The sequence below is a fragment of the Gossypium arboreum genome, chromosome 13 (assembly GCF_025698485.1).
Source record: "Gossypium arboreum isolate Shixiya-1 chromosome 13, ASM2569848v2, whole genome shotgun sequence".
Lineage (NCBI taxonomy): Eukaryota > Viridiplantae > Streptophyta > Magnoliopsida > Malvales > Malvaceae > Gossypium > Gossypium arboreum.
The window spans coordinates 87686088-87702268 of NC_069082.1; the positions used below are offsets into that span (position 1 = coordinate 87686088).

The window sequence follows — 16181 nt, forward strand, 5'->3', positions numbered from 1 at the left end:
CTTACTCTATGTATGTTTGCATTGTTTTTATAGATATCGAAGCTACTGTGAGCTTGGAAATTATTGAAAATCAGCACCACACTATCAAATCTCATTTTGGTACCTTTTGAAAACGAATATAGTAAAATATGGCATGTATAGGCTAGAAGTACTTTGGATAGGTTTTGTAATATTTATATTTAGCCATGTGGTATGGTTTGGTATGGTTGTGGATATGTCATGGTTTTGGTATAAGATGTGTGATGCAATATGTTATATTTGATATGTTTGAGTTGCATAAAATAAATGGTAAATGGTGGTAAGTTTTGACAAGTTTTAGCATGAAATTGAATGATGTATAGAAAGAAATATTTTGACAAGCTTTAGACTTATGTTCTATATAGATTGGTAAGGTTTATGAGTATGTATTTCATTGGCAATGATATGTCATGAATGGCTTATGTTTTGGTTGTGAATTGGTCATAATATGTTGTGCAAATATGCTTGGTTTGGTGCTTGTAGGTTTGATCCAATTGGGGTGGCAAGTTGGCTATTCAAATGGCCTATTTTTGTCCACACGGGCAGGGACATAGGCATGTGTCTCAGCCGTGTGTGACACATGGCTATGTTGCACAGTCATGTGTCCCCTGGGGTATTCGACAATTGTAAGTCAGGCTTGAGCACAGCCAAGGCACATTGGCATATGGCTAGCCGCGTGGCCCAAGTCAGATTCGACCACGGCCAAAGCATACGGGCATTTTCTTGTGGCCTTGTGAATAAGTCAGTATGTATGCCCTGTTTCAACACAGCCTAGACAAATGGGTGTGTCTAATGTTGTATAAGGCCCACGGCCTATTCACAAGGGCGTGTGACCTGCACTAGTTTGAAAAATGTTTAAAATTTGGAGAAATTTTGCATGTGTTCGGTTTAGTCTTGACCCCTTTCTAATACATATTTAAGGTATCGATGACCCATTTAAGGGACTCTATATGGATGATTGATCTTTAATGCTTTGATGCTTATGAAATGAATGCAAACGTTCTGATTTTTTTTGGTAATGCCTTTAACCCTAGCTTAGCAATGAATACAGGTTAAGGGTGTAACACTTTATTGGTATCAGAGTTATGGTTTAGTCGGTTCTAGAACTACAATAGCGTATGTGAGTCTAGCTATACAAGCCATATTTATGAACTGTGATAGTGTTATGAATCCTGGCACTGAAATGTGCTTTTATATAACAAATGGATCCCGGAAGGGCCATAGCGGACGATTTGAAAGCAATGTGCCTGCTCCCGCGCAAGGGACAGGGCCATCTGATTCTTGACCGACTACGAGTAGCCCTGATGGTAAGGCTAAACAAGCCTTTTATCAGATGATGAATGATTGGTTCACCCAATATATTAGAACCAATCCGGCTGTACAACAACCTCCACCCCCGATTAATTCGCCACAAGCTCCTATTATGCCATCAGTGAATCTGGTTCAGTTAAGTAGACCACCAGTCGAGAAGATTAGAAAATATGAGGCTGAAGGGTTTCGAGCTACAACAAATGATGATGCTGAAAAGGCTGAGTTTTGGTTAGAGAACACTATAAGAGTGTTTGATGAATTATCGTTAAATCCTGAAGAATACATAAAATATGCTATTTCCCTTCTGAGAGATACGGCGTACCATTGGTGGAAGACTTTGACATCTGTGTTTTTGAGTGAACGAGTTACTTAGGATTTCTTCCAAGCTGAATTGAAGAAGAAATATATCAATCACAAATTCATCGATCAGAAACGTAAAGAGTTTCTTAAGCTCAAATAAGGCCATATGTCTGTCACAAAATATGAATGAGAATTCGTAAGATTAAGGCAGTATGCTCGTGAATGTGTACTTCCGAGGCAATAATGTGCAAAAGATTTGAGGATGGCTTAAACGAAGATATTCGTTTGCTAGTTGGGAGTCCTGAAATCAAAAAATTCGTTGTGCTTGTTGAACGAGCATGCGAAGCTGAAGATCTTAGGAAACTGAAAAGAAAAGCTAATTTTGAAGCTAGAGAGGTACGAAAGAGATTATTGGGCAAGTCATTTCAGTCTGTAACAAAGAAATTTAGAGATGATAATGGCTGTTCAAAAAGGCTACTGTGGGACATGCAAATAGAGATTGTGCTAGATCGCAATCGAGCTTTAAGCTCCAGCTACGTCTGTTGCCAGTGTTGGTAATGCAAAGAATGAAAAACCTGAGTGTGATCAATATGGAAGATGACATTTTGGAGTGTGCTAAGGAAAGATTAATAACCGAGCTTGTTACAGTTGTGGTTCACGAAATCATTTTATAAAAGATTGTCCAAATTTAGCTAAAAAAGATAATGTTCAGAATTTGAGGCGAGTGGTAATGCTTCTCGTGGTAGACCTCCCAGAAATACAGGAAATGTAAGCGGTAGTCAAAGAGGAGCAAAAGATACATCTATTAGATCTGAGGCTCGTGCACCTGCTAGAGCCTATACTATTCGAGCTCGTGAGGAAGCTTCATCGCCAAATGTGATTACGGGTACATTTATTCTTTATGATACTTCCGTGATTGCTTTGATAGATCTTGGATCAACACATTCATATATATGCATGAACTTAGTGAACAGTAAGACTTTGTCTGTAGAGTCTACTGAATTTGTAATTAGAGTTACGAACCCCCTAGGCAAATGTGTTTTGGTTGATAAAGTCTGCAAGAATTATCGATTAATGTTTCGAAACATTTGTTTTCTGGCTGATTTGATGCTATTACCTTTCGATGAATTTGATATAATTCTGGGTATGGATTGGTTAACTTTACATGATGCTGTTGTGAACTGCAAATGGAAAACTATTGATTTGAGATGAAAAAATGATGAAATAGTTAGAATCGAATCTAGTGATTTTAATGGATTGCCTGTTGTGATATCGTCAATGAAAGCTTTGAGTATTGTCAGAAAAGGTTGTAAAGCCTACTTTTCTTATGTGATTGATTCGAAAGTGTTAGAAAAGAAAGTTGAATCCTTTTCGGTTGTATGTGAGTTCTCTGATGTATTTCCTGAAGAACTTTCGGGATTACCTTCGGTTAGAGAAGTTGAAATTGGCATTAAATTGGTACCTAGTACTACTCCGATTTCGATAGCTCCGTATAGAATGGGTCCAACTGAATTGAAAGAATTAAAGTTACAGTTACAATAATTAATCGATAGAGGATTTGCTAGGCCGAGTTTTTCGCCTTAGGGTGCTCCAGTTCTATTTGTGAAAAAGAAAGACGGAACGATGAGAAGTGTATAGATTATCATCAGTTGAACAAAGTGGCTATCAAGAATAAGTATCCTCTGCCTTGAATTGATGATTTGTTTAATTAGTTGAAAGGAGATGCTGTGTTTTTGAAAATAGATTTAAGATCAGGCTATTCTCAGTTACGAGTGAAAAACTCAGACATTTCGAAAATTGCTTTCAGAACGAGGTATGGCCACTATGAATTCTTAGTTATGCCTTTTGGATTGACTAATGCACCTGCTATTTTTATGGATTTGATGAATAGAATTTTCAGACCGTATTTAGATCAATTTGTTGTTGTATTCATTGATGATTTATTGATTTATTCACATGATGAATCCGAACATGCCGAGCATTTGAAATTAGTGCTACAGATTCTGCAAGATAAACAGTTGTATATGAAGTTCAGTAAACGTGAATTCTGGTTGCGAGAAGTTGGTTTTCTCGTTCATATTGTATCAACCTTTGCTATCCGAGTTGATCCGAGCAAAATTTCACCTATTTTCGATTAGAATCCTCCAAGGAATGTCTTTGAAGTCCGCAATTTTCTAGGGCATGCTGGTTATTATAGAAGATTCGTAAAAGGTTTTTCAATGATTGCGACTCTATCGACAAAACTGCTTCAGAGAGATGTGAAGTTTGTGTGGTCTGAAAAGTGTCAGAACAGTTTTGATCAATTGAAAACTTTGTTAACTGAAGCTTCAGTATTGGTACAATCCAAATCGGGTAAAGAATTTGTAATCTACAGTGATGCTTCATTAATCGGACTAGGATGTCTTTTGATGCAAGTAGGCAAAGTCATTGCTTATGCTTCGTGACAGTTGAAGCCACACGAAAAGAACTATCTGACACATGATCTTGAGTTAGGTGCGATTGTGTTTGCTCTAAAGCTTTGGCGTCACTACTTGTTCGATGAGAAATGTCATGTATATTTTGATCATAAGAGTTTGAAGTATTTGATAACTCAGAAAGATCTAAATCTGAGACAAAGAAGTTGGTTAGAACTGTTAAAGGACTACGAACTTGTATTGATTATCATCTGGGAAAAGCAAATGTTGTTACTAATGTCTTAGGTCGAAAATCGTTGTTTTCTTTGCATGCGATGAGTGCTTATTTGGTTCTGTTCGATGATGATTCAGTTTTAGCTGAATTAAAAGCAAGACCTTTGTTCTTACAGCAGATTATCGAAGCCTAGAAGATTGATAATGAGATTTTAGCTAAACGAGCTCAGTGTGATGTAGAGTCTGATTCAGAATTCAGAGTTGATAAAGATGATTGTTTGAGATTTTGAGATAGAATTTGTGTTTCGAGAAATCCAGAGTTAATTCAGATGATTTTGAGTGAAGCTCATAACAGTTGGTTATATGTACATCCGGGAAGTACGAAAATGTACAATGATCTGAAACAGCATTATTGGTAGTTTGGAATGAAAAGAGATATCTCTGACTTTGTTTCAAAATGTTTGATCTGTCAGCAAGCTAAAGCTGAACATCAGGTGCCATCTGTGTTGTTACAATCGATTATGGCTCTGGAGTGGAAATGGTATCGAGTAACAATGGATTTTGTTTTAGGTTTGCACCTATCTCTGAGAAAGAAAGATGCTATTTGGGTCGTAGTAGATCGATTGACAAAATCAGCTCATTTTATTCCTGTTCGATCTGATTACTCGCTAGATAAGTTGGCTGAGTTATACGTTTCTGATCTTGTGAGATTGCATGGTGTGCCATTGTCTATAGTGTCAGACAGAGATCCGAGATTCACATCACGATTCTGGAAGAAATTGCAAGATGCTCTGGGTACTAAATTGCACTTCAGTACTGCTTTTCACCCGCAAACGGATGGTCAATCTGAGCGGATTATTTAGATCCTCAAGGTTATGTTAAGATGTTTCATTCTTCAGTTTGAAGGTATGTGGGAACAGTGTTTGCCCTTGATTGAATTCGCTTATAATAATAGTTTTCATTCAAGCATTAAAATGGCACCTGACGAGGCTTTATATGGTCGCAAATGTCGTACACCTTTATATTGGACTAAGCTTAGCGAAAATAAGATACACGGGTGTGTGTCTTAGCCGTGTGCGAGAACGGCTATGTTGCATGGTCGTGTGTCCCTTGGGGTACTCTACAATTGTAAGTCAGGCTCGAGCACGACCAAGGACACGAACGCGTGGCTAGCTGTAATATCCCGAATTAGGGCCTAATCGGAATAGTGGTTTCGTGACCACAAATCCGAGATAGAAATAATTATTTTATAATTATTTTGATGATTATGATATGATTACATGATTGTGTGAAAATTTCGTGATGAAATTCTATGCCTAAAGTGCTTAAATTGAAAGTAGGGACTAAATCGAATAAGTTGCAAAACTTGCATTCTAGAAGTTTTTAGTATGAAATTGTTTTGGAATATTAATGAGGAGGTCTTAAATAGCAATTTGACCAATTTTAAGTTCATGGACAAAATTAGGACATGGAAGGAATTTTTGGAAAGTTTAGTAGTAAGGGTATTTTGGTCATTTAGTTATTAAAATGAATAAAAACAAAATTAAAAGCCAATTTTGTCCATCTTCTTCATTAGGCCGAAATTTCAAGGGTTCTCCATAGCTAGGGTTTGTTTCAAGCTTCCAAGCTCCATAGTAAGTGATTCCAAGCCCGCTTTTAATGTTCTTTACGCTTTTGGAATCCTGTAGCTCGATTAAGCTTATGTTAGCAATAATTCAACCTAGGGTTTATATTTGGAAAAATACCCATAGGTGAAATTTGTGTATTTTGATGTTTTATGATAGAATATGGGGTTTTTAATTATGTTAGACAACTTGTACTACTCGATTTTAAGCAAAAACGAGTAAAAGGGCTTAATCGGTAAAAATATCTTATAGTCACAAGTACATGTTAGAGTGAGAATTTGATGTTGCCATAGAAGAGAAAAGTGGTCAGCATGTTGTAAAACATAAGAATAAGGAATAAAGTTTAATCCCGAGCCTAGGGGCAAAAATGTAAATATGCAAAAATTTAGGGGCAAAATTGTAATTTTGCCAAAATTTGAGTTAAGGATTAATTTGATAATGTGAGTATTAAATGAGCTAAATGTGTTATTTTAGATCAAGAAAGACGTGGAATCGACCTCAATCGAGGAAAAGAAAAGATTGTGGACTAAATTGCAAAAATCTTTGTATTTTGGTACCAAGGTAAGTTCATGTGTAAATAATGTAGCATAATTGTTACTTTTAAGCTATGGATATTAATTATGTGTTATGCTGAATTTCATTATGAAATGTATGCTTTGTGGTTAATTTCAAATAATATGTAAATTATGTGAGCTACTTGTTAAATATAATTGTTACCGAGTATTGATTTCGGCATTCTACGGAAGACGGCAAGGATAAGTGTTCGAGAAAAATCCCGTTTGAACCTTAGGAATAGATTAGGATACAAGTGACATGTCACTAGGATGGTTGAGCATCCGAACTCATTGAGTTGAGTCCGAGTTCACTTATGGATGCGAATGTCCGAACTCGTTGAGTTGAGTCCGAGTTCGTGAGATGTAACTAGGCATCCGAACTCGTTGAGTTGAGCCCGAGTTCACTTATGGATGTGAACGCCCGAGCTCGTTGAGTTGAGTCCGAGTTCACTTATGGGCGGGTTACATGATTGCTTGATTGAATATGTGGCACTTATATGCAAATTATCCATGTATCCGAATTATATTCCGATGTGTTCAACGAGTAAAGTTTTACTCAAATGGAGGAATACTCGAGATGAAAAGAGACGTATTGGTAAGTGATGAGAAATGGATATTTTGGACAGGTATGTATTTAACCCTCGGGTTGAGTGTTGATTACAACCACGATAAGGTAATAAGATGATGAAAATGATTAAAAATGTGATAAGTGTGTTGATGATATATGCTAATGTTGATTAGTTTGATTGTTAATTATGTTATTTATTATTTACATATGAACTTACTAAGCATTTATGCTTACTCCCTCCTTCTTACTCATTGTAGTTTTGGATAAGCCGCCTGTGTGTCGGGATAGGTCGAAGGCTAAGTCACACTATCCGGAAGATTTTTGGTAAATGGCTTGTAAATTTAAGTATGGCATGTATAGCAATATACTTATTTTGTGTAAATGATCTTATGATATGGTGACAGAATGGTTGAGAAAATATTTGATAATGATAAATTATGAAAATGGTAAGTTTAGATTATGTTTGATGTTAAGGAAAATTATTAAGATACTTAGTGCATAAAAACTCATAAGAGGGATGAAATTTGCCATAAATGAATCTTGCAACAACACCGACGCGAGTTTGAAAATTTACTAAAATCATAGCAATTGAATTTGGTTATGGACTACATATAAAATTGAAGCTTATTATGTATAGATTCACATGAAACAAATGAAACAGGTAAAGGAATTATATGTTAGAAGATATTTGAATTTTAGTGAAACAGGGTCATAGCAGTTTCTGAATCCCCTGTTCCTACTTTAGAAATTCACCATAAATTTAAAAGATATAATTAGGTGGTTTATTTTATATCCTCGGAATTCTTATTGAGTCTAGTTTTAGGAGAAACAAATCTCATAGTCATATGAATATTTTACAGAGAGAAATGTGGTTCGTAGTAAACAGAGGTCAGACCAGTCAAGTCCTGAAACAGGGGTAACTTTAACTAGTAAACTGTACTAATTTGCCCAACCAAAAATTTTATAAAAAAATTAGTAGATAGGTATATGAGTCTAGATTCAGGGAAAATTACGGATCTTGATTTCGAGTTTCGTAACTCAAGATATGATTTTCCTTGTGACTGTGACGCAAGTAGCTTAAAAGCTGTGAATGTAGAAACAAATAATCCAAAGTTCTAAAAATGTTAAATTAAGCTTAGTAACACCTCATACTCGACTCCGGCGACGGTCTCGGGTGTGGGGGCGTTACACTAGCAATGTGGCCCAAGTCAGATTCAACCATGGCTGAAGCACATGGTATTGTCTTGTGGCCGTGTGAATAAGTCAGTATGTATGCCCTGTTTCGACACGGCCTAGACACACAGGCGTGTCTAATGTCGTGTAAGGCACACGGCCTGTTCACACAGCGTGTGGCCTGTACTAGTTTGAAAAATGTTTAAATTTTCTGTTTGGTTTAGTCCCGACCGCTTTCTAATACATGTTTAAGGTCTCGATGACCCATTTAAGGTACTCTATATGGATGATTGACCTTTAATGCTTTGATGCTTATGAATTGAATGATTTTGTTCAATAATGCCTTTAACCCTAGTTCGGCAACGGATACGGATTAGGGGTGTTACACTGCCGATACCACATGTCCCAAAAATACAACTTTTTGAAGCCAGAACTCATACTTGCTAAATTTAGCAAATAACTGTTTCTCACGAAACATCTGCAATATTATTCTCAAATGTTGTGCATGGTCGATTTCATCTCGGGCATAGGTCAAAATATCATCAATTAATACAGCCACAAATCTGTCTAGATACGGCTGAAATATTTTGTTCATCAAATCTATACACACAGTAGGTGCATTGGTTAAACCAAATGGCATAACTAAAAATTCATAATATCCATACCTGGTTCTAAAGGCAGATTTCAGCACATTAGAATCCTTAACCCGTAACTGATAATATCCAGAACGGAGATTAATATTTGAAAACATTGCTGCACATTTCAATTGATCAAACAAATCATCGATACATGGTCATGGATATTTGTTTTTGATCGTGACTTTATTAAGCTGTTGATAGTCAATTTATAATCACATTGACCCATCCCTTTTCTTAACAAATAGTATAGGAGCACCCCAAAGAGAAACTAGGTCGAAAAAAACCTCTGTCTGTCAATACTTGCAACTATGCTTTCAATTCTTTTAATTCTGTAAGTGCCATTCTATACAGAGATATCAATATTAGAGAAGTTCTTGGTATTAACTCAATAGAAAATTCAACCTCTCTAATTGGTGGTAACCTTGGTAACTCTTCTGGAAATGATAAACCGTAATTTATACATATTTTTACCCCATGTTTAACGCATTTTATGGATGATTTCCTATTAGAATTGGTGAATTTGATGCTCTTAATGCTTTAATTTCATGTTTTATACTTAGGAGAGCATAAGAGAGCGAAAGGAATGAGAAATGGGCCAAAACCGGAGAAAATTGGCCAAAGTACGAAATCAAAATGGCCTGGACCCCTTACACGGGTAGTACGAAATCAAAATGGCCTGGACCTCCTTACACGGGCAGACCACACGGCCGTGTCAATTTGGCAGGCTCGAGAACGGCCTAAAGTAATCGCACACGGGCGTGTCCCTGCCAAGCCCAAGTTGAGTCCAATTCAGAAAAGGCTAATTTTGAGGGCTCTTAGGCATTCCAAAGCCTATAAATACACCCTAGAGAAGGAAGAAAAGGGAGGCACAAAATAGGAGTAAGGAATTACTCCAAGAAAGCCAATTGATCCATCTTAGAAGCCGGATTCACCATCAAGACTGAGGATCTCTCCTCAATTTTCCCTTCAGGAGTTTTGGGGTTTTTTTTATGTTTTGTATTCGTTATTATTCTAAGATGTTTTCTTATTTAGTTATGAACTAAAACCCCTAAATACCTAAGGGGAATGAAACCTAAGACGAATCTTGTTATTATTTTCTGAATTGTATGATAAGTATTTAACTTGTTCTTAATTATGTGTTCTTACTTCTTGTTTTTATATCCCAGGATACTGATTCAAGATAAGCTCTTATTCAGAGGAGGAATAGACCCTGTCTAAGAGTACATTTGTCATAATTAAGCGGAGTTGATTGCGCACCTAGACATAGGGTGACAAGATTTTGCCGGATTAGGGTGAAACCTAATAAGGGGATCCATAGATTGAGTTAATGCAACCCTAGGGTGTTAATTAGAGAAAGGTCTCAATTATTCAATCTAGGGATTAGACATTATTAGTCTTGAATAGGGATAATAACATAACTTAGGGATCTCTACGGAACAAGTTAAATGAATAAATCGTCCGATTCAGAGCCAAAATAACAAGTACAGTCTAGGTGAATTTTTCCTTAGGTATTGTCTTAATTCAATCAATTTTCCCAAAAGAAATTCCCCAATTCCATTCTCTGTGAATTCTTCGTTTAGATAATTAGTTGGTTAAAACAAAAACCTCTTTATTATTAGGCTAGATAATAAAAAGACAATCATTATTAGTACTTTTAGTTCCTTTGGGTTCGACAATTCGGTCTTGCTAAAACTATACTACTGTTCGATAGGTACACTTGCCTACATCACGATAATAATTAGTTTCAAGAACGATTAATTATAAATATTTAAAACCTATCACGAAATCACGCGATCAAGTTTTTGGTGCCGTTGCTGGGGAACTAAAATATTAGGAACACTCATTTTTTATTACTTTAGCCATTTATTTTTCTTGCAATCTAATTTTATTTTTAATTTTATTCTAATTTACTAATTTTCTTTTTCTTTCTTCTGACAAGTTTTCATAGTTTATGACTAGAAGAAACCCGTCAGGACCACTACTTTTTGACAAATAAATTGATCGTACAGTTCACAGAAACCAAAGAGAAATAAGGCGAAGCCTAAGATACACAGAAAACGAGCAAGAAGATAATACTCAACCCCCAACTGAAGAGATGCCTGAAAACCAAGACAATCAGCTACCTCTTGTAATTGCGGTTAATCTAAATCTTGTTTCACGCACTATGTATGATTATGCTAAACCTTCTTTAACAGGAACTGAATCGAGCATAGTTAGACCTGTTGTAGCTGCAAATACTTTTGAACTAAAACCTAACACTATTCAAATGATACAGCAATTTGTTCAGTTTGATGGGTTGTAGGATGAAGATCCTAACGCTCACTTAGCAAAATTTTTGGAACTATGCGATACATTTAAAATTAATGGCGTTTCTGACGATGCCATTCATCTTCGGTTATTCCCTTTCTCATTGAGGAAAAAAGCTAAACAGTGGTTGAACTCGTTACCACGAGGGTCAATTACTACTTGGGAACAAATGACCGAAAATTTTTTACTAATGTAACACCCCGAACCCAAGACCATCGCCGGTGTCGGACACGAGGGGTTAACAAGCCAAGTTCACTTGTTTTGCCCATCTTCATCACCATTTAACATTTCCAGTCAGGCTGGAAAACTGCGTCACTGTCGCCTTAAAAATCATATCTCGAGTTTCAAAACTCAGAAACTGGTTTCGTAAATTTTCCCTGAATTTAGACTCATATATCCATCCATGGATTTATTTCTAGAATTTTTGGTCGGGCCAAATGGTACAGTTTATTAGTTAAAGTCGCCCATGTTACAGGGATCGACTGCTCTGACCTTCGCGCGTTACAACTTGAATATCTCACTGTACAGGACTTTAATTCTGGTTCCGTTTGTTTCTAATGAAACTAGACTCAACAAGGTTCATTTACATAGCTTATTCACTATTTAATTCCATTCCTACGAATTTTGGTGATTTTTCACATTCACGTCACTGCAGCTGGCAGCATCTGTTTTTAAGGTAGGTCTTACCTATTTGGTAGTCTCCATGAACCAACTAGTCTTGCCATACATAGGTTCATATATGATCATTTTAACCATGCCAATGGCTGATCATATGACCAACATTTCCATTTCCAAGCCATAGCCACATCATGACACCAAATATATACATACAAACCACAATTAGTCTAAGTCGATACTTCACTTTTACGAGCCATTTTCGCATGGCCGTATATATATACATCACAACATATTTAACCAACAAGGGTAGTCCTATACATGCCATTTCAAGTTCAACCAAAATTTATACCAAAATGGAGGCTTGATAGTGTGGATGACTTCGACTTTATTGATCCCGAATCCGATTGCTATCGAGCGAAATCTATAAAACAGAGAGCCAAAGTAACGGGGTAAGCATTTTTATGCTTAGTAAGTCTCAAGGAATATAATCAACTCTAATTACAGCAATACATTCACATAGCCAAATGCATCATTTTATTTATACACATTCTTACTTCACACTTCATCATTATATACTTTCACAAAGTATCAATCAATTCAATAACTGAATTTCATTAGTCGATTGAGCGAATGTTGCTCAAACGTGTCGACTTTCCAATGCACATATAAACGTACCTTCTTCTTTGGGCTTTTCGGGTGTACTAATTGAATTTATTACAGCAACCAACACTCACCCCCAGCCCAAGATTCCTCGGAATATAACCGGATATAACCATGTGCACAAATGCCTTCGGGTCTTAGGCCGGATAGAATGTCTCGCACTAATGCCTTCGGGTTTTAGCCCGGATATAATTTCCAGCATAATTATCTTCGGGGCTTAGCCCGGATATCATTCAATTTCCCATGAACACATACATCAATAATCATTGGACATACATATTTCAGTTTCGTTACTAAGGCTCAAACGCAAATATATTCACAAGCATATTCGCCTTCGGGACTTAGCCCGGGTAGAATTCAAATACTCATACACACATAATCAATAATAAATGCACATCCATACTTCATTTCACATAATTCAAGTAGGGTCACTTCTTGAGGACTTACCTCGGATGTTGTCGAACGGCTTTTACGGCTATTCGATCACTTTTTCCTTCCCCTTGTCCAATTGTGGCCCTCTTAGCTCTTGAGCTAATTCAAACAAATTCAATTTATTAAAACCTCATTGTGCTAGCCTATGGCCGATTATGACAAGGAGTTAAAATGGTCATATGGCCACTCTTTAGCTTGAATACACAATGGTCATGCTCATTTTATACTACATCAAGCAATTCAATACAATTTATTTGAGCATCAAGGAAAAAACTAAGGCCTTCACTAAGCTACCCAAGGCCGAATATTCATGTACATGTTGGGGCCAATTATGCACTTAATACCTCACAAAAACAGCATGCATTTACTAGTTAATGCTTTGCATATTGTAGCTCAAAACTTATAATATAACATCAAGCACTCATATGTGTGCTAGGCCGAATGTGCTTGCAATTTCACAAGCATTCTTCAACATCTTCTTCTTTAAACAAACATATTCATCACTACTTCATAGCCAAAACATAATGTGCAATCATATATATGCATATATAAGCATGGCGAATTTCAAGGTGTCCATAGCCATCCAAAACACAAATTTTAACTAACATGCAAGAAGCATGAATCATGCTCAAGAATGCATCATGGCGAATATGACAATCATGCCCTTTTCAACTTCAATCATGGTTGAACAAAAGAAAACTCAAAATCTTACTCAAGAGTAGACAATCCATCATTGCATGCATCATCATCAAGCTTCACACTTAGCATGCAATGGCTTTATCACCATAACAACTTTGGCCAACTACCATTTCCATGGCTTAACAAAGATTTGAGCCATGGCTAACATGCACATCAAGTTAGCAACCATAACATGCATGAAACTCCCAACACAACCTCATACATACCTTAGTCTTGATGCAAACTTAGCCAAATCTCCTTCTAGATCTCTTCCAACCCAAGCATGAAGCAAAAATCCTCCCCCTTTTTCCTTAGTATTTTCGGCCAAGAAGTGAAAATAGATGAACAAATTTTTTTCTTTTTCTTTCTTTAGGACATTCGCCAAGGCTAGGGAGGAAGAATGAACACTTTTTTTTTCTCCATACTCTTATTTTATTATTTCTAACATCATCCATTAGTAAAACATGTTGGGAACATGTTTCCCTTGCCCATAATTTGTCATGGCCGCCATCCACCTTAGGAAATGGGATAATTGACATGCAACTCCATTTATTTCACTTCATGCATTATTAGGCCACTTAAAAATACACCTATCACATTTTCAAGTCCTAGCACATGGGTCCTTTCTTATAAATTTGCACCTAATTAATAAAAATCGAGACACGAAATATTTACGCATACAAATTCCACATACAATAAGCACGGAATATAACACCTAATTATTCTTGTGACTCGGTTTCGTGGTCCCGAAACCACTCTCCGACTAGGGTCACATTAGGGGTGTCACAACTAAAATATTTTCCACTGGCTAAAATGGCTAAATTACGTAATGATATCTCTTCTTTTGTGCAGAGGGATTTAGAAACACTCTACGATGCATGGGAGAGATACAAGGACCTTTTGTGAAGGTGCCCACACCATGGGTTACCGCTTTGGCTTTAGGTTCAAACATTCCATAATGGCCTGAATCCTTCGACTTGGCAAATGGTTGACGCAGCTGCTGGCGGAACCATCAATAATAAAACACCTAAAGATGCTTATGAGTTCATATAGGAGATGTCATTGAATAACTATCAGTGGCAAGTCATGAGGACAAAGCCAACGAAAATAACTAGTGTTTATAACGTCGATTCGGTCACCATGCTCTCTAATCAGGTAGAACTCTTGAATAAGAAAATTGATGGCTTTCTTAGTTCTTCATAGGTTCACCCAGTAATGCAGTGCGAAGCAAGTGGAGGTGGAACAAGCCATTCGGAATACCAACCTTATGGCCACAACATCGATAACGAGCAATTAAATTACATGGGTAATAATCCTCGACCTCAAAACAATCCATATAGTAACACTTACAATGCAGGTTGGAGGAACCACCCCAATTTCTCGTGGGGCAGTCAAGGAAATCAAAGATCACAACCACCTTCAGGCTACCAACAACCACCCTACCAACAGGAAAAGAAGCCGAACCTTGAAGAGACACTCACAAAGTTTATCTCAGTGTTAGAAACCCGTTTCCAAAACACCGAGACAGCACTTAAAAATCAACAAGTGTTGATCCAAGGGCTCGAAACTCAGATAGGCCAGCTTTCCAAACTAATCTCCAAACGACCACAAGGGAGCTTGCCAAGTAATACTGAACTAACCCAAGGGAATAGCTCAACGCGATTAACGTTCAAGATGAAGAAGGATTTGTTGAGCCTGAGCCAGAACCGAGGCAAGAAACTGTGGTAAGCAAAGGTCAGGGTGAAGTAGATCACAATAAAAACAAATCGGTGAATGTCGAATATAAACCTCGTGTGCCATACCCCAACACGACAAGTAAAGATCGCTTAGATGAACAATTTGGTAAATTCCTTAAACTCTTAAAAAAATTACATATTAACTTACCGTTTATTGAAGCTCTAACACAGATGCCAAATGCAATGAAATTTTTAAAGGAGCTTTTAGCAAATAAGCGGAAGATGGACAAGGCATCGCATGTAGAGCTAAACGCAGTTTGCTCAACTATTCTCCAGAATAAACTAACCAACAAACTTAAAGATCCAGAGAGTTTTACAATTCCTTGCTTAATTGGTAGTTTAGATGTTAATAATGCATTAGCTGATTTGGGGGCTAGTATTAACGTCATGCCTTGCAAAATGTTCAAACAATTAGGTCTCAGGAAACCGAAACAGACTAGGATGAGCATTCAATTAGCAGATAAAACTATAAGATTTCCTAGGGGTATTATTGAAGATGTGCTAGTTAAAATTGATAAATTTATATTTCCCGTTGACTTCATTGTTCTAGACATAGAGGAGGATAGCAACACTCCATTAATTCTAGGAAGGCTCTTTTTAGCAACTGCTAAAACAATTACTGATGTTGGCACAGGTGAACTCACACTTTGTGTGGGAGACAAAACAACCACCCTTCAAGCTCGCAATTCTAGCAACACAATGGAAATTGAAGGTGATCGTCTAAACCATTCTACTAAAACTAACAATATGGTGCAACCTACTTTGCAAGAAATGAGTCTGAAGGAAGCACATGAGTCATTCTCAAGCAATAGTAGAGGACCCATTCATGAAGATCGAAAGCTACAAATCAAGGAGCTAGATGAATGGCAGATGCATAAACCGAGAACACCTGACAAATAGAATCTACGACAGAACAAGCTCAATCCCTTTCCTAAT

At 36.9% G+C, this 16181-nt stretch overlaps 1 non-coding gene across 1 annotated transcript; it reads right to left on the reverse strand.

Moving 5' to 3' along the window:
• Nucleotides 1-14328: 14328 nt before the first annotated feature.
• LOC128287746 (small nucleolar RNA R71) lies at nucleotides 14329-14435 on the reverse strand. Its single transcript, XR_008278446.1, has one exon. It is a non-coding gene; the product is annotated as a small nucleolar RNA R71 (small nucleolar RNA).
• Between the last annotated feature and the right edge of the window lie 1746 nt (nucleotides 14436-16181).